The sequence below is a fragment of the Urocitellus parryii genome, chromosome 14, assembly GCF_045843805.1.
Source record: "Urocitellus parryii isolate mUroPar1 chromosome 14, mUroPar1.hap1, whole genome shotgun sequence".
Classification (NCBI taxonomy): Eukaryota; Metazoa; Chordata; class Mammalia; order Rodentia; family Sciuridae; genus Urocitellus; species Urocitellus parryii.
The window spans coordinates 11,896,334-11,920,785 of NC_135544.1; positions in this window are offsets into that span (position 1 = coordinate 11,896,334).

Consider the following 24,452-nt stretch of genomic DNA (forward strand, 5'->3'; position numbering starts at 1 on the left):
CTGGGAATGAAAAGAGCAAGAGAAGTGAAGGGCCAGGAAAATAGAAAAAGAAAAGAATGAGTTATCAGTGTATACAAGCATTGACACAAAGCATTTTTGTTAAACTGAATTATGGCATGGGTTATTAATTATGCAAATGTAAAAGATGAAAACACTTGAATTTGGATGATCTTGTTTCTAATTTAAATCAGATTATCCCTGGAATATTGGACTAAACATTGACTCTCACTTATTTTCTCAGCAGGTGAAATGAAGCTATTGGACTCAATGTTCTCTAAGGCCCCTCTTTCTTCATAATGTGTGCCCTTTTACTAGTTGAGAGAATGTAGTATGATAATGAAGAAATGAGAAAAGTATAATCAGATTGAGGGCAAAGTGGAAGATCCCAGCCTTCCTCTCCACCCCAAATCACAACAATTGGTCAGCTATCCACAAGTGAAAATAGCTCTAGGAGAGGTAAGGTGACCAGAGAAGGAGCTCCCCAAAGTAGTGGGAAAAGAAAAGAGCCCCAAGAACAACCCAGCTACCCCATCCTTTTGGAGCCCTGTTTGAGTGATCCACTTTGTTTCACCCCACCCAGATTTATGAGAAGACTGGCATACCTGAGCCACAGGAAGACTGCTGGTGCTGCGATTTGAATGTCTCTCCCAAAACATATGTGCTAGAATCTTCATCTCCAGGGCAACAGTGTTCAAAGGCGGGACATCTGAAAGGTGGTGAGATTATGAAGGCTCTGTGCTCATGGGTGGATTAATGCTATTAAAGCACAAGTGGGTTCGTCATTACATAAATGGACTCCCGATAAAATGATTTTGGTCTCCTTCTCACTCTCCTCCACGTGATACTTTCTGCCATGTTATGGGGTAGCAAGAAGGCCCTCAGTAGATGTGGCCTCTTGATCTTGGGTTTCCCAGCCTCCAAAATCATGAGCAAAATTAACTTCTATTGCTCATAAATTTCCCAGCTTGTGACATTCTCTTATAGCTGCACAAAATAGAACGAAGACATCAGAAATAAGGAAAAAGGGCTGGGATTATTACCAGCAGTCACATAGTGGGGCCACCATGGTCCTCAGTGCTCTGCTTTGCATAGGGCTTTACTGACCTTCTCTTCAGTTGACCTCATTACCCACAGTGGCTGCTGTGTAACTCCTGCAGCTTTCACTGCCAAAGACCACACCGTATTTTTCACTTTAGTCTACAGAAGCATGTTCCACAAAGAACTTAAGTAGCTTTTGTTTTTGAGTAAACCCAAATCAGTACAGCTGCAGGAGATCATTCTCCTAACCATCAAGGGCCCCAGCTATTTTGCATTCTCAGTATCTGGTTGTCTGAGACACTAACCATCTCCCACCCTTCTGTGTGGAGCTGCCCAAGGGATATGGTGAAGATACTGTGTATATGCCTAAATATGGTCTGGACCTCCACTATAGGTCCTAGGCTCTACCACTGTGTGTGTGTATCTGTGGTTGAACATGCAACTTTGCATACACATGCAGCTGTCCCTGATATCCACTGCTAACTCCTACCACTGTGCTCACTTCTACAACTTCCCCTGAAAATGTGTGCATGTTGTCTGTCAACCTCCCTACATCTGTGCATGTACAACAGCTGGCTCCATTTTATGTAACTGACTCCACTGCCATGCATACACCCATAGGCGATCCCAGGAGTTCAGTTTCTGCAACTTTGCATGCACATGTAGTCACTTGAACCACATCACCAGTACCACTGCATGCCAACAGGTGGCTCTGTATCCGTAACTACCCCTGTATTTGCTATTACAGGCCCCTGAAGCTGGCCTCTGCAACCAAGCATGTACATGTAACTAGTTCCAAAGGCCATATCAATAGATGCAGCTAGCCCTTACTGCTATGCATAAACCTGCAATTGGCCTATTCTCTAGCCACATCCCTTGTCACTATGCAAATCCCTGTGGACAGTCCTGTAGTCAGTCCTTTCCAGTAAGTGGCTATTGCAGCAAGCATGTGCATACATCAGGCCTCACCATTCATTGCTGCCAGCTTTGGTCCATTGCTCTTGGAGCAAGGGGTACCACTAATGATGGCAACTTGTTCTTTATTTTTCCATGCCCGTAATCTATTTATTTTTTATTACTTTAAAAAAAAAATAAAATTTGTTCTCATTAGTTATACATGATAGTAGGATTGTTTTGACTATATATATATATATATATATATATATATATATATATATATAATTATGGAGTATAACTTCTCATTTTTCTGTTTGTAAATGATGTAGGATCACACTGGTTATGTAATCATATATGCATATAGGATAGTAATGTCTGATTCATTCTACTCTTTCCTATTCTCATTCCCCCTCCCTTCCCTTCATTCCCCTTTGTCTAACCCAAAGTACTTCTATTCTTCCATACCTACCCCTCCCATACTTATTGTGAATTAGCATCTGCATATTAGAGAAAACATTCAGGCTTTGTTATTTGGGGATTGGCTTAATTCACCTAGCATGATATTTTCCAGTTCCATCCATTTACCGGCAAATGCCATAATTTCATTCTTTATAACTGAGTAATATTTCATTCTCTGTGTGTGTATATACATTTTCTTTATTCACTCATCTGTTTAATGACATCTAGGTTGGTTCCATAGTTTTGCTATTGTGAGTTGAACTGCTACAAACACTGATGTGACTGTGTCACTGCAGTATGCTGATTTTAAGTTCTTTGGGTATAAACCAAGGAGTGGGATAGCTAGGTCAAATGGTGGTTCCATTCCATGTTTTCCATACTGCTTTCCTTAGTGGTTGCACCAATTTGCAGTCCCACTAGCAATATATGAATGCGCCTTTTTTTCCCCCCACATCCTTGCCAACATTTATGGTTGTTTGTATTCTTGATAGCTGCCATTCTGATTGGAGTTAGGCAAAAATCTCATTGTAGTTTTGATTTGCATTTCTCTAATTGCTAGAGACATTGAACATTTTTTAAAATATTTGTTGGTTGGTTATATTTTTTTTCTGTGAAGTGTCTGAGTGTTGGTGGTTCAGTTCCTTTGCTCATTTATTAATTGGGTTATTTGGGGCTTATATTGGTGTTAAATTTTTTGAATTATTTTTTCTTTGGTACTAGAGATTGAACTCAGGGGTACTTGACTACTGAGCCACATCCCCAGCCTTAGTTTTGTACATTTTTTTTTCTTTTGATACCAGGGATTGAACCTAGGGGCACTTGGCTACTGAGCCACATCCCCAGCCCTATTTTGTATTTTATTTAGAGACAGGTCTCACTGAGTTGCTTAGTGCCTTGCCACTGTTGAGGCTGGCTTTGAACTCTGGATCCTCCTGTCTCAGCCTCTGAAGATGCTGGGATTACAGGCATGTGCCACCTTACCCGGGTTTTTTGAGTTCTTTATATGTCCTGGTGACTAATGCTCTGTGGACAGGTGGCAAAGTTTTTCTCACATTCTGTAGGCTCTCTCTTCACATTCTTTTAAAATATTTTTTTAGTTGTTGACACATCTTTATTTTATTCATTCATTTATACGCAGTGCTGAGAACTGGTATGTCTGTGAGGCAAGCGCTCTACCACTGAGCCACAACCCCAGCCCTTTCTTCACTTTCTTTGTTTTCTTTGCTGTGAAGAAGCTTTTTATTTTTATTCCATCTCATTTATTTATTCTTGATTTTACTTCTTGTGCTTTAGGAGTCTTGTTAAGGAAATCAGTTCTGAAGCCGACATGATATAGATTTAGGCCTACTTTTTCTTCTAGTACGTGTAGGACCTGTGTTCTAGTGCCTAAGTTCATGAGTTGAGTTTTGTGAAGGGTGAGAGATAGGGGTTAATTGCATTTTGTTACATATGGATTTCTAGTTTTCCCGGCATCATTTGTTGAAAAGGCTGTCTTTTCTCCAATGTGTATTTTTGGTGCCTTTGTCTAGTGTGACATAACTGTATTTATGTGGGTTTCTCTCTGTGTCTTCTATTTTGTACAATTGGTCTATGTATCTGTTTTGGCACGACAACTGTTCTTGAAGCCACCATAGAACACCTTGTGCTCTTTTCATAAAGGACCATATAGTTGTTGATGTTATGGACCTCAGTTACAGACATTGCGTCACTAGACCAGGGCGTCCAGTGTCTACCTGAATTTAGAGTTCCTGCACACTCCTGCATGTGGCACTCTGTGTTACTAGTCCCAGTGCCAAAGTGGTTCCACCCACTCTATCACCACAGGTGAAGGTCTTTCCTTACTAAAGCCAGTCCATGGGGTCTGGAAGAAGTGACTGCTTCTTCAAATGTGCAGACACCTATACTTGATCAAGCAGAAGCAAGATATGAACTTCAAAATAAATTATTCTGAATTATCTTGTCAGATGACAAAGAATAATAAAAAGGAATAATTAAAACCTATGGAATTTATGTTACAGCATCAAGAACTTTAACATTTGTATTGTGAGAGTGAAAAAAAAGAAAGAAAGGGGTAGAATAATTATTTTAAGAAATAATGGCTGAAAACTTCTGAAATCTGGAGAAATATATGGACATGCAAGTGTATAGAGTTCAAAGGTCTCCATTTAGATTCAACCAAAGAAGATGTAGTCAAGACAAATTATGATCAAACTGTCAAAAATCAAAGGTAAAGAGAACTTTGAAAGCAGCAAGAGAAACAATACATGTCACATTCCGGGGAAACTATACAAGGCTATTAGAAGATTTTTCAGTAGGAATATGATAGGCTAAGAGAGAGTTGGATAATATATTCAAAATACTGAATAAATCCCTTCCAACCAAGAATACTTTACATCATAAAATTGTCCTTCAGAAATGAGGAAAAATACTTTCCCAGAAAATGAAAACTTCTGTATTTTATCATCACTTGACATGTCTTACAGGAAATGCTAAAAGGAGTTTTACTAAACACTGAGACAAAAGGCTGCTAATTAGTAACTTAAAATATATATGAAAGCATAAAACTCATTAGTAAAGGCAATATCCTGTCAAATTTAGAATGCACTGATACTGTGCTATATAAATGAGTCACAACTATAGTATAAAAGCTTAAAATATTATTATTAATAATACCTAGCTATAATAACTTGATAGATATAAAGAATAAAAATCCATTGAAACCTGTTACATGAAGCAATAACATGTGGAGAGAATAGAGTGAGGAATATAATATTATAGCAATATCTGGAGCTTTTGTATGAAACTGAAATTATTATTAACTTAAAATTGATTAGTATGATCTATTAACCAACTCTGCATTACTATAACAAAATACCAGCATATCCACACCATATTCATTACTCACCCATTATCAACTCACTAGCCATTCTGGTTATCAGAATCACTCCTGCTTGTACTCAAGTAACACTTATTCTGAGAAAGTTTTTTGTATGAAATTTTGGATAAAAAATATCCAGTTTCAATCATATAATTGTTGCTTGAATCTTACTAATTATATGAAGACAGCATACCTGGGCATAAACGGTTTAGAAAATAAGATATAAGCTTGTGTATTCATTCAACACGTTCGTGAGGACCTACTGCTAGCCAGACTTTGCTTGTAGCATAGGGAGAAAAGGAGATGGTGAAAAGAGCAGAGTCTGGGTCCTGTGTTCACACTTGTGAAAATGCCTGATTTGCATTTGGTTTGTGTCCTTGATGCCTTTAAAATGGAGAGTGATTTTCTGTAAATGACTGTGTGGGCATTTAATGACCAAAGTCTTTTGAAAATGCATAGGAAAAATACAATAGGGGAAAAAAAGTTATTCCCCATTTATCAATAGCCTGAATTGGTCATGCTGAAGAAAAAACAGCAGAAAAATGTAAAATTTCCAATTTTAAGTGTCCCTAGTAAGTTTTCACACAGAGAACTCACACTTGGTTATTTGAGTAGCAGAAGTATTTTCTCTCTTAATTCAAAGAGAAAAATGCTCTTGAAAAATATATACACCTGAACAAAGAGAAATCAACATGCTTACTATAAAAGAATTAATTGCCTACAGACAGTGTTTTATGGGCTGTGTCCCTACTGCTTTAATTAACTTCAAACAAAAGCTCTGCTTTTTATCAAGAATGTGAGTCTGGGTTCCATATGTATGATGATTATAACATTGAATTCTATCCATAGAAAACAAACGGACATTGCTGTGGTTTGCACATTGCACATACAACATACTCAACAGTTCTTGAAATTGTAAAGGACACTGTGAAGAGTTTTGCCTTCCATGTATTGATTGGCTTCTACCTGGTTTCCTTTAAGCCCACAACCTCTTATGAGTCAGCTTTCTGATACTATAACTATAGGTCTGAGATAATAATTTGCAGAGTAAAGCTTTATTTTGGTTCAGAGGTTGCAGTCCTCAATCAGATAGACTCATTGTTTTTATACAAGTGAAGAAGCAATGTCTCATGGCAAAAGCAGGCAGAACAAAACTGCTTACATCACAAACCACAGGGCAAAAGAGAGTGAGAAGTGGCCTACTTACCACAGTGCCCTCTGAAGGCATGACCCCAGTGACCTAAGGCTTCCCACTAGGTCTCACCTCTTAAAGATCATACCATTTCCCAATAGCACCACCATGAGGACCAAGCCTTTAACACAGAGGCCTTTGGGGAACTTCAAGATCCAAACTTTAGCAGACATTAGCAAGCTCTCTTAGAGGAGCTAACATCAGGGTCAAGGATGGAGATGGAATTGATTGAAAAGATATAAGTAGATTGAGGAATGTAATATGATAGCTACATTTAGTATTTCTTGAATTACTACATGTTTTTCTGAAGCATTTAAAAAGTACTAGTTGAACAGGGACATTCTTTTTCAGAAGGTCTTTTCATTTTTTAAAAGTAGATGAGATTTATTCCTCCATTTTCTCTGTGGCATACCTTCATTCCTATGTTGTCTGTACAGTTGTGGTTTACTGAAAACTTGTTATATGCTAGGTATAAATTTTTTACACATATTATTTTAGTAATCTTCAAAATCACCCTAAAAGTAAGTTATTATTATCCCACTAAATAGGTGAAAAAAGTGGTTAATAAGTGGTAGAGCTGGTATTGGAACAAAAGCTCTTATATCCCAAGCCAACATGCTTCACAATCAAAAGGCTATAGAGCCTACTGGTAATTAAGATAATTAAAGAAGAGAGCTCCCCAAAATATATTAATCTTAGAGGGGACTCTAAGTTGAATTTTATGTCAATAACTAACTGAATTTTCCTTCGGGGGGAATGTCTATAGTCTCTGTTCAGAACTGCTGCTTCTAAAATTTTAAGATGGTCAGGAAAATAAAATGAGTTTTTTTCATGTGGTAACTCGGCTGAAGAATTCTAATCTGTGGCAAGTATACGACAGGAAGGTAAGTGATAGAGGCCAGTTATGAATTGGAAGCAATTCTTATTGCTACTCACATGGTTGGGGGTATGTCTCTATTTTCATACAGGGTCTTGCTCATTTGGTGAGGGTTTCACTAAATTTCTGAGGCTGGCCTCAAACTGGAGATCCTCCTGATTCAGGCTCCTGGAAATTTACCTGAAGCCAGTTTTATCCACCATGGAATAATGTGCCATTAGAACAAAGAATGAGAAGCTCAGAATCATGCCAGATCTTTGCTGCAAAATCAGTTTCTCTAACTCTGAGTCACTGTGCTTTCATGCATGCACCACCACATTTGGTATGTCAGAGTATTTCAAATGATAGAAATTATAAAGCTAGGTGCACACAATTACTAGCCATTGAAATATATAGTTATACATTTCACTTATTGGCCAATTTCTTTATGAATGCAGTTTATATTCTCATAATGATTTTACCCCTGCAACTGTTTTTGGTATACCTGACTGTTTATGCTTGCAAAAATATGTACGTTATTACTGTCTATTATATTATGTAAAATGGCCTATGAAGTGTTCCCTTGCATTTTTATGTTTATCAAATAAATCCCCTTTGATATGTAAAAAAAATCTCTTGAAGATTTTTTAATTTTTTTTTTCAGAATTATATTTCCGGGATTTTGATCTCTCTGAATTTCAACTTTCAGGAAGATGGCAATCAGGGTTGTGTCTTTTGAGATTATGGCCCAAACTCTTTTCTCTTTTATTACTATCTAAGTCTATGGCTGTCTTGTGAAAAACAAAAAGAGAGACAAACCCAGTTGGATTTGGAAACAGCTAGATACTTCTAAAGCTGGGAAAAGAAGAAATTTCTCCCTGGGGATTTACCTGAAGCCAGTTTTCCCCACCATAAAATAATGTGCCATTAGAACAAAGCATGACATGCCCAGAATCTTGCCAGAACCCTGCTGAAAAATCAACTTCTCTAATTCATTTACTGTCATGAAATCTGTTATTAATTCTCATTGTGATTTTCTAAGGAGCAACACAGGTGCATACTGCTCAACACTGTGAGTGGCTTCAGAATAGGTCAGTAGTTGTCACACTTGGCAAGAATTACTCCAATGTGAACTTGTGATCTTCGCTTTTTCACTGATTGTGAGCAAAAATTCATCACTGTTCTTTCATTCTCCATGGACATAACAGACAAATGATTGCCAAATGCCCAGGCTGCTGTCCCTAGAGACATCTACTCTCCCTCCAGATTAGGAATTGGGTATGTTGGATTTGTGAGCAAAACAGAGCATGGGTCTTGTGGGTCTGAATATTTTCCTTAGAGAGTTTGTGACACAGAAGGAGAAATGGCAGTTTGTTCATCCCTATCCTTTCTTTTTATTATTGTTTCCAATGAAACACCTCTTGTGCTCTGGAGACTAGGCAAGGGACTCCTTTAATTTGCGACTCCAAGACTCAGGGTAGAATTATAGCTGTCTCACAAAATGTGTTCTCTGTGTGATCACTTGACTCTTCTGGGCCTCAGTTCCCTTGACTATGAAATCAAAGTTCTATTTGGCTTACCTTGGAAGTCTGCTGTGAGGATGAAAATGAGATGCTGTAAATAAAACACATCTTGATGGAAACAGTGCAGCTCTAGTGGAGTGTGAATGGCATTGTCTCTGGGAAGGCTCAGTCAGTCCCTTCCTGGCTTGGCTGGTTCGCCTGGACAAGAACTCAAATGCAGGGAGTTATCAGGAAAGAACTAAAGACAGGGGTCTAGGCCCTTATGCCAAATGCTGCTAAAGCAAATAAGGGCCCCCAAACACGCAATCATCTACTTAGCTTTCCTGGAACTCCAAGTCAATCCTCTCCTTTAGACCTCTGAGAGCAAAATATTTTCCAACTATAATGATAACTTCTAACACTGTTTTGTATGTATTTAAAGCAGAATGTGTGTAAATATTGTGGATGGAATGAGGTGTGAGGGAAGATTTGCAAAAATTAAAACTTTCTACTGTCCTCATACTTTTTAGGAATAACTTTGGGGCTAAATTGGTTTGAGACATCCTTAGAGATACGGATAAATCAAAAATTGTGATCTTCCTTCCTGCTGTGTGCTCACTCCTTTTCTTTCTTTCCTCTCTCTCTTTTCTCTTTTGTATCAAGGGAATAAGGATAAGTTTGTCAAAGCATTTAAAACAAGAATTGTACGGATACAACTAATAAGGTTCTTATTGTGACTCATTTGACTAAAGTTTGGCATCAGTCTTCATAGGAACGTTTATATATTGACATTTTACTTGGAAAAGCCAAGAGTCAGCAAGAGTTAGAGATATAAAGTAGGTAAAGATCTGCCATTTATAAGCAATTTATTTATTTAAATTATTATCCTTCTTTTTTTTTTTTTTTGGATTGCAGATGTTTCTCTGAGAAGAGTCTAAATATGTTCCCCTAAAAAGCATGATGGTGCACACATGTAATCCCAGCTACTCAAGAGCCAGGAAAATAGTGAGTTCAGGCCAGTACTAGAAATTTACCAAAGTCCCATTGTGAAACTGTAAAAAAAGGGCTAGGGGTGTAGCTCAGTGGTAAAATATCCCTGAGTTCAATCCCCAGTACTTCAAAAAGAAAGAAAGGAAGGAAGGAAGGAAGGGAGGGAGGGAGGGAAGGAAGGAAAAGACTAGAGTTGATGTCACAAAGTGACTCATATCCATTAACCCAAGGAAGGATGCAGATTGTGTGTGTTTGATTCTATTATGCTGTGGTACAAATATAAAGGGACATATCGTACATTTTTGCTTTTTTAGAATTCATGTTGTTCCTTTGTCAGTACTGATGAAAATCTCTTGCAAAAATGAACAAATGAAAAACAAAAACAAAACAAAACACCACCCATTTCCCATTAGTGCATAACCAGCAGGGAAGGAGTCTTCAGTCAATGAGACCACAGAGAACATCTGGCTGTTTAACAGATGTTAATGCCAGAATAGCTTTGGTTTGATCAATGATGTAATCAATCATGAAAGTTATAATTTTAGCGAGGTTTAGACTGTTCCATTAAATAAAGATGGAACATGTCTGATGTTCCAGATTTTTAGGAAAAAAAATATTTCTCTAAAACCTGTATTTGCGTAACATCTGCATGCATGTGATTTTTAACATGTCCATAAGACAACTACCTTACATAGAAATGGAGCAATGGGGGAAAAAGGTGAAGATTTATTTTCCCATGGTACTTGGGTGGAGGATATAAATGTAGTTTAACTTTATACATTAAAGAGGCAATAGAGAAAATATAGGCTAAAAGACCAAGATTCAATTAATTTATTTAGGGGGATATTTTTAATGGATACTTTATGTTTTATATACTCATATTACAAATCTGAATGTGCATTTTTGTTTTACTTTCTTTCATTAGGGAAAAGGAATAAAAGGAAAACAACTCAATGAAATGAGAAATTAAAAAGAAACACAAATAAAATGACTGAAAGCATTTAACGACCATTAATCTACAAGAGGAAATTATGCTTAATAACAAGCAAAAAAGAGATGTCATATAAAAGCAAAAGTTTTATTGGCTCACAATTTACTTCATTCTAAGAAAAGAGGGAGATGGAAAAATAAAAACAAATGTAAACTTTATTCACATTAATTCAGAAAATTTTTTCTTAGTGACATTAAATATCATGCATATTAGAGTTCTCTAGAGAACCAAAACTGATAGGATTTAAGAGAGAGAAAGAGAGAGAGAGAGAGCACAAACACAAGCCTTTTCATCATTGTGGAAGACTTCTAAATCCGAAATTTTCAGGGTAGACTGGTAGGCTAATGACCCAGGGATGGGCTGGCACTGCAGTTTGAGTAGAAATGCAAAATATAGGTAGAATTTTCTCTTCCATCTTCCTTGAGAATATCAGTCTTTTTATTGTTTTTTCCCCTTATGTGAGGCCCACCCACATTACAGAGGTGAGCTGTTTACTGGAAGTCTATGAATTTAAAATATTAATCTTATCTTAAAACTACCTTCACTGCAACTTCTAAGCTAGTACTTGACCAAATACCAGGGTATTATGGCAGAACCAGTTGACACATATAATTAGCTGTCACATCATAAATGCATTTTGTTTAAGTATATTTTTGTTGTTGTTGCAAAGAGACCTGATCTTTTGTACCTAAATCTGGAGCCATTCGATGATCATTTAAGATGTATTATTTGAGTTTAAAAGTTTCATCTATGATCACAGGAAAATACATCTGTCAGTTACATATCCCTCACTTTGAGTGTCCACAGAAAATCTTGTTTCCTGAAGTAGAAGAAGATTTCCCTGATTTATGGAACTGCTGCAATCTGTGTCACCCTTGAAGTCTGCTTGTAGGATGGCTGGCTACATGAGGTCACTGTAGAGTAAAGATTTTTTTTTCTGGTTACTGTAGAAACAGAACCTGTAAGAGGTCCAGGATGGAGGAACCATACTCTGAATACAATTGCAGAGTGAGGTGTTATTGCGAGGGATGGGTGCGGTGTTATTGCGAGGGATGGGTGCGGAGCCCTTGGTGTTGAGGAGTTTATTCTACTGCTTGTGGTGTTTAGAAAGCTGTCATCCAAGCTGCAATCTTTTATTATTTTATGTGACTTTAAAAAGCTGCATTTCTGTGGAGCTGCAGGGCTTTTGAAAATGAATTCAGCTGACACATTGAATTGGGATGTATCAAGATGGATGGCAGATTCATATTCCAGTGAATCACATGACTTGCATCAATTTAGTGTGTCAGCTAAAAAGTTTAAGGGGAGAGAAAAAAATCAGTTGAAGGAATTTCATCTGTGGTAAAACTTGGCTTAGGGAACCTGTGGTTATATTGTAAATTGTTCTATAGACCATAGATATGGTGATATTTCAGTTTACATGTGGATATCAATTGGTGGCTCAGAATTTAGATAGCCATTTTGATGTCCAAAGAAAGAAAGTCAAGAAGCATAAATGTAAAATGATGCATATAAGTGAGCATTTTCCACAGTTTAAGAATATCTTGGATGTTATTAATCTGAGAAACAAAACTGCAACAGTTTTTTTTTTGAAGTGCTAAGAATAGAAAGAACCCAGGACATTATTAGATAAGAACACTACCACTGAGCCTACTCACCCAAAACTGCAACAATTTATTTATTTATTAATTTTTGGCAAATAGTTCTTAAGTAATAAAGTAAGATGGAATGAATTTATTTCCTAAAATCCAGGTATATATATATATATATATATATATATATATATATATATATATATATATATTTTAAGTTCAGGTGATATTTTTAAGATGAAATAATAAGTACTTTTTTTGCATTAACCAATATTTATTTATTATCTACTATGTGTCAGACATTGTAGGCACTTAGAATACAATAATAAAGCAGTGTTTTGGCAGGTGTAGATAAAAATTAAGCCATAAATGTAATGAAGATGTAAATTATGCAATGTGTTAGAAGGCATTAGTACTGGAGAATAATGAAAAAATTGCAATAGAATTACAAAGATTGGTAATGACAGGCTTACCAAGGTGAGTTTTGAGGATAGGCTAGCAGCTCAGGGAGGCCTCACTGAGGAGGTGACATTTGAGAAAGAATTTGAAATGTGTGCTGGAGTGCACCACTCAACTGATGAGGAAGGGCACTCCAGGCAGAAGGATCAAGGCTGAAGCGCATGGAAGGAGGGGGAATGGTGTGTGGAGGTGAAGTCAGAGGAAGCCGGGTTAGAATGAGGCTACCGCTCAATGCACTGCATCTGGCTTTTACTCTGAGTGATATGAATAGTCACCACCAATTTTGTGAAGGGTGGCAAAATCATCTAACTTATGTTAAAAAGACCACTGGGATAGCTCTGTTGGGAGTAACTATAGAGAGTACAGGCATATGAAGGAAGACTTTGGAGGAAACTGTATGAAAGCAGGAGAGAGGTGAGGGGAATTCACACTAGTATGGGGGAGCTGAGGAGTTGGTGAATTCTAGATGTGGTTTTGCACCATCTCCTCCTCAGCTGTGCTAAGAGAACTGGGATAGGTTGCCAAGAGACCAAGGAGGACACCTGAAGATGGGATTTAAAAGATATTGGTTTAGGGCTGGGATTGTGGCTCAGTGGTGGAGCGCTTGCCTAGTGTGCATGAGGCACTGAGTTTGATTCTCAGCACCACATACAAATAAATAAAAGGTCCATCAACAACTGAAAACCAAAAAAACCAGATATTGGTTTATTGAGAAATGCTTAAACAAGGAGGCCCAGAAACATTTCGTTAAACAGCACCTTCATCTCTCAAGGTACTCCACCAAACAGCATCTATGTTCCTCACAGCATTTTGTCCAGTGACAGCTGGATGGCTGAGTGACATGCATTCTTTTCATGGTGCCCTTAATTCCATGCTAGTTGCCATTGAAAGAGGGGTTTTATATAAGAGGTTACAGAAGCAGTGATGTCATCAGTGTTAACTTGCTTAATTTACTTGTATGACCATGATCCCAAGGAGCAACTACCCTGGCATACATAAAAAAGGCAACTTTCTACAGGTAACATTAGTTGGCCCTACTTCCCATTGTTCATAAGAGAAATTCAGTGTTCTTTGAGATATTATATACATGGTTATTCCAGCCCAGGCTTGCTCTCAATGTTCCCCTAACTTGTTTAGGTTTTTTGGCAATAAAAAGGGTATGGTCAGGGTGTTTAATTGTCCCCCTTTTCTTTAAGGGCAATGCATATTTGAAAGAGAACCACCAATGTATATACTGGTAGCTTAGAGATGGAGATCAGGAGAAAGAAGTCAGGACTCAAAGATTTTGGGTTTGGGCAACTAAAAGGATGGAATTATCCAATATTCATTTGAGTCAGATTTGGGAAGGAATGATCTGGGGAAAAGGAGTAAGGTTTAGTTATGAATCGCCGAGGTGGAGACATCTACTAGATGATCAAAAGAGATGCTGAGGGGCGAGGGCTTTGGAGGATTGGGGTCATGTCTTTAAAGTGAGGATAGGCAGAGTGTATATTTGCCACTGAGCAATTTCTGGTGTGTGGGTGCTTGTATGAGTAGGAAGAGAAATGAAATTAATAAGGTTTAAAGTTTTCCAGGTGAATAGGATGGATGGACAGAGAAACAGAGAGGTGATGATGAGAGGAAGGAGAGAGAAAAGTAGAAAGGTGATAGGATTAAGGATCTAAAGACCTGTGGAGTTAGGGTGGTAAAGACAATGAACTGGAAAGATGAGGAAAAGTGCTTGGAACAGAAAATATGAAAGAGATGTCATTGGTATCGGAGGTGTAGGATACAACCATGAGAGTGACTGAGGTAGAGAGGAAGGTGACGTCACTGGAGGTGACAAGATCAAGTTACTTCGAGTCACCATATTAGAAATATCATCAGTGTAGATATTGAAATGATCAGAAATTAATCCAAAAAACTCATTTCATTCTTAAATAAGATATATGGTACTAGTGTTACAAATTAATTCCCTTGTATTTGATTAAAAATATTATAGATGCCCATGTAATTTTTACTGTTTAAATGCAAGTGCCTTGAAAAATCTCATAAGGTTTGAGATTTTGCATACATGAATAAGTTTTCCATGAAACAAAAATGAATGCTAATCCTGCAAATGTTTTATTGAATATTCAAAATTTTTGAATATTAAAAAATAAGTTTCTTTATAATCAGGTACAGCAATATACTACAAAATGTAATAAATATCGGTAAAAAATAGTAAGATAATGACCCACAAATGAGCTGAAACCAAGTTAACAAACTAAATCATTAAAAAATAGATAATGACATAATGGATTTATTGTTTGATTAAAAATGGCATCACAAATATGTTGATAAAGTATTGCTTACAAACTGATTTTATAATAGTTGACTATTTGAGAGAAAAATAGACTTTATAACTTATATCAAAATGAAATTTTAAAAAGAGATGTGGAAAAAAAACCATAAAAATAGGAGATAATGAAAGAGAATGACTTTTTATATTTTAATATAGAAAAGGGATGTCTTGAGTGACCTGATGGGATTGACATTTTAAAAAGGTTATTCCGGCTTGTGTGAAGAGTGATTGGGAAGCATAAGATGGAATCAGAGAGATGAGTTGGAATGCGGCTGGAAGGAGCCGATGAGAAATGACAGTGCCATTCATGGTGGTGGCATGTTTGGGGGCAGAGAAAACACACAGATTTGGGATGCAAATCAGCTCCAATGACCGGTCTTATCCAAAAATCACTTTTCTAAAGTTGAGAAAACCACTCAGATTGTTTGAGTTTTCTCTGAATTTATGTATCATTGCTTACTTTGTGCATTTTAATTTCATGTTTTCCCCCTCTTAGGTAAAGGATGCCTTATTTTTTCTAATCACCCCCACATGCTGCACCTCCCAATTCTTATAGATTCAAAGGAAACACCAAAAATAGTACCTTCTTGTGTATTCTTCCTCTAGCTTCCCCCAGTGGTAACACTTTTTTTTTGTAACTGTAATAAAATATCAAAAACAGGAAACTGACATTATTTCAATACTGTTAACTAGGGACTATTCAGATTTTACTAGTTTTTTTTTTTTTGTGTGTGTGTGTGTGTGTGTGTGTGTGTGTTATTTTTGAGCAATTTTATTCCATATAACAACTGTCGAAAGTAAAGAAACAGAAAGGTTGTATTGCCACATAGGACCACTGTTGTATTATTTCTCTTATGGTCCCCCTCCCATCATTACTCCCTGGAAATTTTAAAATTTTTATTTATTTTTATTTTCTTGGTGCTAGGTATTGAGCACTCTACCACTGAGCTATGTGTCATGCTCCTCCTGGAAACTTTTAATCTCTGTCCGTCTATATACTTACACCATTTTGGGTTTTGAGAGAGCTTTATTGAGATCTCATCTACACAGCATAAAAATACACCTATTTAAAGTGGACAATCAGATGGATTGGCTAATTTTTTAAAGCATGGATATGTCTTTATATTATATGTTTCATAAATATGCCATTTTAATCATTGTAAGTATAAAATTCAAAGGTATTAATTATAGTCAGATTGTTGTAAAATCATTGCTACTATTGATTTCCAAAACTTTTTCATCACCCCAAATAAACTGTATCAATGAAGCAATAACTATCTAATTTCACCTTACCCTGGTCCATGGAAAGCTTTAATATACCTTCTGTATCTATCTAGATTTTTGCATAATGTTTTTAAGGTTCATCCTGTTGTAGAATGTATCAGAACTTTATTCTTTTTAAATAATTGAATAATATTCTATTGAATGTACAGACCACATTTCATTTAATGCTATATAAATGAAATCATACTATGCATATTCTCTAGAAATTTCTTTTTATATATAATGTGCTTTAAACTTTTTTTCCCTCAAGAATAAGTTCCAAATATCTTCAGTAATTCTGATCTTGTTTTGTCTAATTTTGACACTTAATATTTGTGTTTTTAACTTTGAGACCTATTATTTATTATTTCTTAATTTTTTTATTATTGATGGAACTTTATTTTATTTATTTATTTATATGTGGTACTGAGAATTGAACCCAGTGCCTCACACATGCTAGGCAAGTGCTCAGCCACTGAGCCACAACCCCTGTTACTTTTTAGGCAATATTTTAATTATATTCTATATGATCTAATGAACAATATAGTTATTTATAGGTGTCTTGTAATTTCCATTTCACTTTCCTCTTTAGCACAAAAATGTTTTAAAGGGAGAAGTAATAGTTTCCTGTTTCCTGGCTCTCTTATAAATATCTAATTTTCTTCCTAAGTACTCAGAGAATATAGTTGCTATTTCTTTTATCCTGAATCTAGTATTGGAGTTTTCTTTATGACCTAATATATGGCCAATTTTCTGAAGGTTTCATGAAAACTCAAAAAGAAAAATGCATTCTCACTTTTCATGACAGAGTTCAATTTGTATCCACTATATCTAACTTATTAATTATTTATGTTATTTTGGGCTTTATTCATTTTCTTTTTCTTCAATTGATCTGACATGAGTAGAAAGAATGAAATAAGTTTTGTCTACCAGGTTTTTATTTCACCTTGCTTTACTGTCTTCTAGCTATGAATATTACTTTGGTGAAGTCTCATGAAAGCTGTCACTTTTCTTCCTCATAGGTGTTGAGGCATTTTGACCGGCCATTCTGTGGATATTTCCCCTATTTTTCAAGTACAGAAACTTTACTGGGATGAATTTCAATATTGAACATATTTTGATATCTTTTCTGGAATACAATTTGCCCATTATTTTTACACATATATTACATATTTACAGATCTTTTATTTTTAGAAATAATTTTATACTTATAATATTTAAGTATTTTTCCATGTTTCACTATTTTGGGTATTTTTGGTATTTTTGGAGAACTGCATCTATATTTATGTTGAATTATTATGTCATGATTTTCTCAATATTCTTGGAAATCTCTTTAATTCAACTGATATAACTACTTCATACTATTTATTAGAAGCACATTATTTCATGATGTGACTATATCAATTCATTTAGTAATTCCTTTATATATTGCCTTCCTTTTATTTCCTGATTCTAAATATTTAATTTTTTTTAAAGTTTCTTTCACTACATATTATATACTCTAACATTCACCTTTTAAGGTATACAATTCTATTCATTCTGAGAAATGTGCAGTTATGTAATCACTACTACAAACAATACATGAAACCTTTCCATCACTCTACAAAATACATTAGGTCAGTCAGTTCTTTCCCCTTTCCTTTAGTTAATTGGCAATCCTTGATCAGTTTTCTCTCCTGATAATTTTGCCTTTTATGGAAAGTCACTTAAAATGAATGATGCCTCAAGAAAGCCTTTATTTATTTATTTATCCATTCATTCATTCATTCATTCATTCATTCTGGGGATTGAACTCAGGGGCACTCAATCACTGAGCCACATCCTCAGCCAGCCGTGTTTTATCTTTTTTTTTTTTAATTTAGAGGTAGGGTCTCACTGAGTTGCTAAGAGCCACACTGTTGCTGAGGCTGGGTTTGAACTCAGGATTCTCCTGACTCAGCCTCCCAAGCTGCTAGAATTACAGGATTGCGCCACCATGCCCAGCTCAAGGTAGCCTTTTAAATATAGCTTACTTTACTTAGCATGATTCTGGTTTTGGCAATTAAGATAACATTGCTATCAGGACTCATGCAAAACATTTGTATGGACATGTTTTCCCTCTCTTGGATAAACACACGGTAGTGAGATTGTTGGATTATCTGGAAAGGGAATATTTCACCTTGTAAGAAATTTTTCAGATTGTTTTCCAAAGTGTCTGTATCGTTTTAGAATCCTACCAGCATATAATGAATTTTTTTTCTTTCTTTCTCGCTTTCTCTCTCTTTTTTAAAAATAAAAAGCCTGACAATACCACCAGCTTTAAAAAAAATGGCCCCTTCTAATAAATCTCTAATGATAATCTGATATAGTTCCAATCCATATCTCCTTAATGGAAAATGACCATATTTTTATGTGCAAATTATTTAACATCTGTATCTTTGGTGAAGCACCTGTTGAAACCTTTTGCTATTTAAAGAATGGATTTGTTGTCTTATAATTTATTCATAAAATTTTCTTTAATATATATATTTTCATATATATTTTTTTCTCCTTGTTGTTCTGCAGCTATTTTCTCTTGTATTATGGTTTGTCCTTTACTTTTTATTAATAGTGTTTTTCAAATAGTAAATATGTAAGTTTAATGATATTTGTCAATATTTTCTTTTTTGTTTCATGTTTTTTGTGTAGAACCTAAGAAATTCAAGATCAGAAGAATTTTACCTAGTGTTTTTTTTCTGGAAGTTGATTTTTTGGCTTTCAAATTTAGGTCTTCAGGCTGTCTCCAATCAACTGACATATATAATATGAGGCATAGATAGACATCAATGCCTAATTTTTGTAGCACTATCTTTTCCACTGCATAGCCTTTATCTTCTTATAAAAATGAATTAATAATATATATATATATATATATATATATATATATATATATACTTATAAATATACATACATATATATGATCTATTTGTAGATTCTCTGTTCTCTTCCTTTGAAGTATATTTTTATCCATTAACCATATAATCTTGATTATTTGATTATATATACCTTGAAGTAAGGTAATGTGAGTTTTCTTACTTTGTTTTCTTTATTCAAATTTCTTTACTTTTCAATATAAGTTTTGGAATCAGCGTTGAACTCAACAAAAAAAATCCTTCTGGAAGTTTATTTGGGAATGCATTGAACTAATATATAAAACTTTGGATACTATGCATTTCTATAACATGAAGCCTTCCAAATCTTGAAAATGGTATATCTCTCCATATCTATTGGTTTTCTTTGAATTTGCTCATTGGTGTTAAGATTACAAAACTTTTCAGTGTGATCTATATTTAAGATAATACTTATGGGAATCCAGATGTATTCCTTGTTGGAATTGTCAAACTAATCCTAAAATTCATATGTAAATAAAAGGATTCAGAATAGCCCAAACAATTTTCAAAAATTATAAACTTTATGCACTCAGTCTTTCCAATCCTAAAATATAGCTAAAAATGTGAATCAAGATAGTGTGATACTGATAAATTATTTTTTTTAATATGATCATATAATTTTTATTGATTTTCAACTGTTGAATCAGTCTTAATACTTGTGATAAATTCCATTTGGTAAGGGCATATAATTTTATTTTTTATTTTATTTTTTTTTATTGGTTGTTCACAACATTACAAAGCTCATGACATATCATATTTCATACATTAGATTGAAGTGGGTTATGAACTCCTAATTTTACCCCAAATGCAGATTGCAGAATCACGTCGGTTACACATCCACAATTTTACATAATGCCCAATTAGTAATTGTTGTATTCTGCTACTTTTCCTATCCCCTACTATCCCCCCTCCCCTCCCCTCCCATCTTCTACCCCATCTATTGTAATTCATTTCTCTCCTTGTTAATTTTCCAATTCCCCTCACAACCTCTTATATGTAATATTGTATAGCAATGAGGGTCTCCCTTCATTTCCATCCAATTTCCCTTTTCTCTCCCTTTCCCTCCCATCTCATGTCTCTGTTTAATGTTAATCTTTTCTTCCTGCTCTTCCTTCCTGCTCCGTTCATAGTTGCTCTCATTATATCAAAGAAGACATTTGGTATTTGTTTTTTAGGGATTGACTAGCTTCACTAAGCATAATCTGCTCTAGTGCCATCCATTTCCCTGCAAATTCTATGATTTTGTCATTTTTTATTGCTGCATAGTACTCCATTGTGTATAGATGCCACATTTTTTTAATCCATTCATCTATTGAAGGGCATCTGGGTTGGTTCCACAGTCTAGCTATTGTGAATTGTGCTGCTATGAACATCGATGTGGCAGCATCCCTGTAGCATGCTCTTTTAAGGTCTTCAGGGAATAGTCCGAGAAGGGCAATAGCAGGGTCAAATGGTGGTTCCATTCCCAGCTTTCCCAGGAATCTCCAAACTGCTTTCCAAATTGGCCGCACCAATTTGCAGTCCCACCAGCAATGTACAAGAGTACCCTTTTCTCCACATCCTCGCCAGCACTTGTTGTTGTTTGACTTCATAGTGGCTGCCAATCTTACTGGAGTGAGATGGTATCTTAGGGTGGTTTTGATTTGCATTTCTCTGACTGCTAGAGACGGTGAGCATTTTTTCATGTACTTGTTGATTGATTGTATGTCATCCTCTGAGAAGTGTCTGTTCAGGTCCTTGGCCCATTTGTTGATTGGGTTATTTGCTATCTTATTGTCTAATTTTTTGAGTTCTTTGTATACTCTGGATATTAGGGCTCTATCTGAAGTATGAGGAGTAAAAATTTGTTCCCAGGATGTAGGCTCCCTATTTACCTCTCTTATTGTTTCTCTTGCTGAGAAAAAACTTTTTAGTTTAAGTAAGTCCCATTTGTTGATTCTTGTTATTAACTCTTGTGCTATGGGTGTCCTATTAAGGAATTTGGAGCCCGACCCCACAATATGTAAATCATAGCCAACTTTTTCTTCTATCAGGCAAAGAGTCTCTGATTTGATATCAAGCTCCTTGATCCATTTTGAGTTAACTTTTGTGCATGGCGAGAGAAAGGGATTCAGTTTCATTTTGTTGCATATGGATTTCCAGTTTTCCCAACACCATTTGTTGAAGATGCTATCCTTCCTCCATTGCATGCTTTTAGCCCCTTTATCAAATATAAGATAGTTGTAACTTTGTGGATTAGTCTCTGTGTCCTCTATTCTATACCATTGGTCCACCCGCCTGTTTTGGTACCAGTACCATGCTGTTTTGGTCACTATTGCTCTGTAATATACTTTGAAATCTGGTATCGCTATACCGCCTGATTCACACTTCCTGCTTAGAATTGCTTTTGCTATTCTGGGTCTTTTATTTTTCCATATGAATTTCATGATTGCTTTATCTATTTCTTCAAGAAATGCCTTTGGGATTTTGATTGGCATTGCATTAAACCTATAGAGAACTTTTGGTAATATCGCCATTTTGATAATGTTAGTTCGGCCTATCCATGAACAGGGTATATTTTTCCATCTTCTAAGGTCTTCTTCTACTTCTCTCTTTAGGGTTCTGTAGTTTTCATTGTATAAATCTTTCACCTCTTTTGTTAGGTTGATTCCCAAGTATTTTATTTTTTTTGAGGATATTGTGAATGGAGTGTTTTTCCTCATTTCCATTTCAGAAGTTTTGTTGCTGATATACAGAAATGCCTTTGATTTGTGCGTGTTGATTTTATATCCTGCCACTTTGCTGAATTCATTTATTAGTTCTAGTAGTTTCTTTGTAGATCCTTTTGGGTCTTCTAGGTATAGAATCATGTCATCTGCAAATAGTGATAATTTAAGTTCTTCTTTTCCTATTGTTATGCCTTTAATTTCCTTTGTCTGTCTAATTGCTCTGGCCAGTGTTTCGAGAACTATATTGAATAGAAGTGGTGATAGAGGGCATCCCTGTCTTGTTCCAGATTTTAGAGGGAATGCCTTTAACTTTTGTCCATTCAGAATGATGCTAGCCTGAGGCTTAGCATAGATAGCTTTTACAATGTCAAGGTAAGTTCCTGTTATCCCTAGTTTTTCTAATGTTTTGAACATAAAGGGGTGCTGTACTTTGTCGAATGCTTTCTCTGCGTCTATTGAGACGATCATATGGTTCTTATCTTTAAGTCTATTGATGTGGTGAATAATATTTATTGATTTATGTATATTGAACCATCCTTGCATCCCAGGAATGAATCCTACTTGATCATGGTGCACAATTTTTTTGATGTGTTTTTGTATTCGATTTGCCAGAATTTTATTGAGGATTTTTGCATCTAGGTTCATTAGAGATATTGGTCTGTAGTTTTCTTTCTTTGAGGTGTCTTTGTCTGGTTTCGGAATCAGGGTGATGTTGGCCTCATAGAATGAATTTGGAAGAACTCCCTCTTTTTCTATTTCCTGAAATAACTTGAAAAGTATTGGTATTAATTCTTCTTTAAAGGTTTTGTAAAACTCCGCTGTATACCCATCTGGTCCTGGGCTTTTCTTGGTTGGTAGTCTTTTGATGGCTTCTTCAATTTCATCCATTGATATTGGTCTGTTCAAATTGTGTGTATCCTCCTGACTCAGTCTGGGCAAATCATATGACTTAAGAAATTTATCGATATCTTCACTATCTTCTATTTTATTGGAATATAGGGTTTCAAAATAATTTCTAATTGTCTTCTGTATTTCTGTAGCATCTGTTGTGATATTGCCTTTTTCATCCCGTATGTTAGTAATTTGAGTTTTCTCTCTTCTTCTCTTCGTTAGCATGGCTAAAGGTCTGTCGATCTTATTTATTTTTTCGAAGAACCAACTTTTAGTTTTGTTAATTTTTTCAATAGTTTCTTTTGTTTCAATTTCATTGATTTCCGCTCTGATTTTAATTATTTCTTGCCTTCTGCTACATTTGCTGTTGTTTTGCTCTTCCTTTTCTAGGGCTTTGAGATGAAGTGTGAGCTCATTTATTTGTTGGTTTTTTCTTTTTTTGAGGAATGACCACCAGGCGATGAATTTTCCTCTTAAAACTGCTTTCATTGTGTCCCATAGATTCCGATATGTTGTGTCTGTATTTTCATTTATCTCTAAGAATTTTTTGATTTCCTCCTTTATGTCTTCTGTAACCCATTGATCATTCAGTAACATATTGTTCATTTTCCATGTGATGCAGGATTTTTCCTTCCTTCTTTTATCATTGATTTCCAGTTTCATTCCATTATGATCAGATAAAATGCATGGTATTATCTCCACCCCTTTATATTGACTGAGGGTTGCCCTATGGCATAATATATGGTCTATTTTTGAGAAGGATCCATGTGCTGCTGAGAAAAAAGTATATCCATTTGATGAAGGCTGATATATTCTATATATGTCAGTTAAGTCTAGGTTATTGATTGTGGTATTGAGTTCTATAGTTTCTTTATTCAACTTTTGTTTGGAGGATCTGTCCAATGGTGAGAGAGGTGTGTTGAAGTCACCCATAATTATTGTGTTGTGGTCTATTTGATTCCTGAACTTGAGGAGAATTTGTTTTATGAATATCGCAGCGCCATTATTTGGTGCATAAATATTGATAATTGTTATGTCTTGTTGGTGAATGGTTCCTTTTAACAGTATATAGTGTCCTTCTTTATCCCTTTTGATTAACTTAGTCTTGAAGTCGATTTTATTCGATATGAGGATGGCCACCCCTGCTTGCTTACGAGGACCGTGTGCGTGGTATATTTTTTCCCATCCTTTCACCTTCAGCCTGTGTATGTCTTTTCCAATCAGATGTGTCTCCTGGAGGCAGCATATTGTTGGATTTGTTTTTTTAATCCATGATACCAGCCTATGTCGCTTTATTGGAGAGTTTAAGCCATTAACATTCAGAGTTACTATTGATATATGGTTTGTACTTCCATCCATGTTTGATTATTTATCCTTTTTTTAAAAAATTTAGTTTGTTTCTCCATGATTATCTTTACCCTCACCCTCTGTCTTTACCGAGGCACTTCCCTCTGATTGTTTTGGTTATTGTTTTTCATTTCTTCCTTGTGTAGTGTTTTGCTCA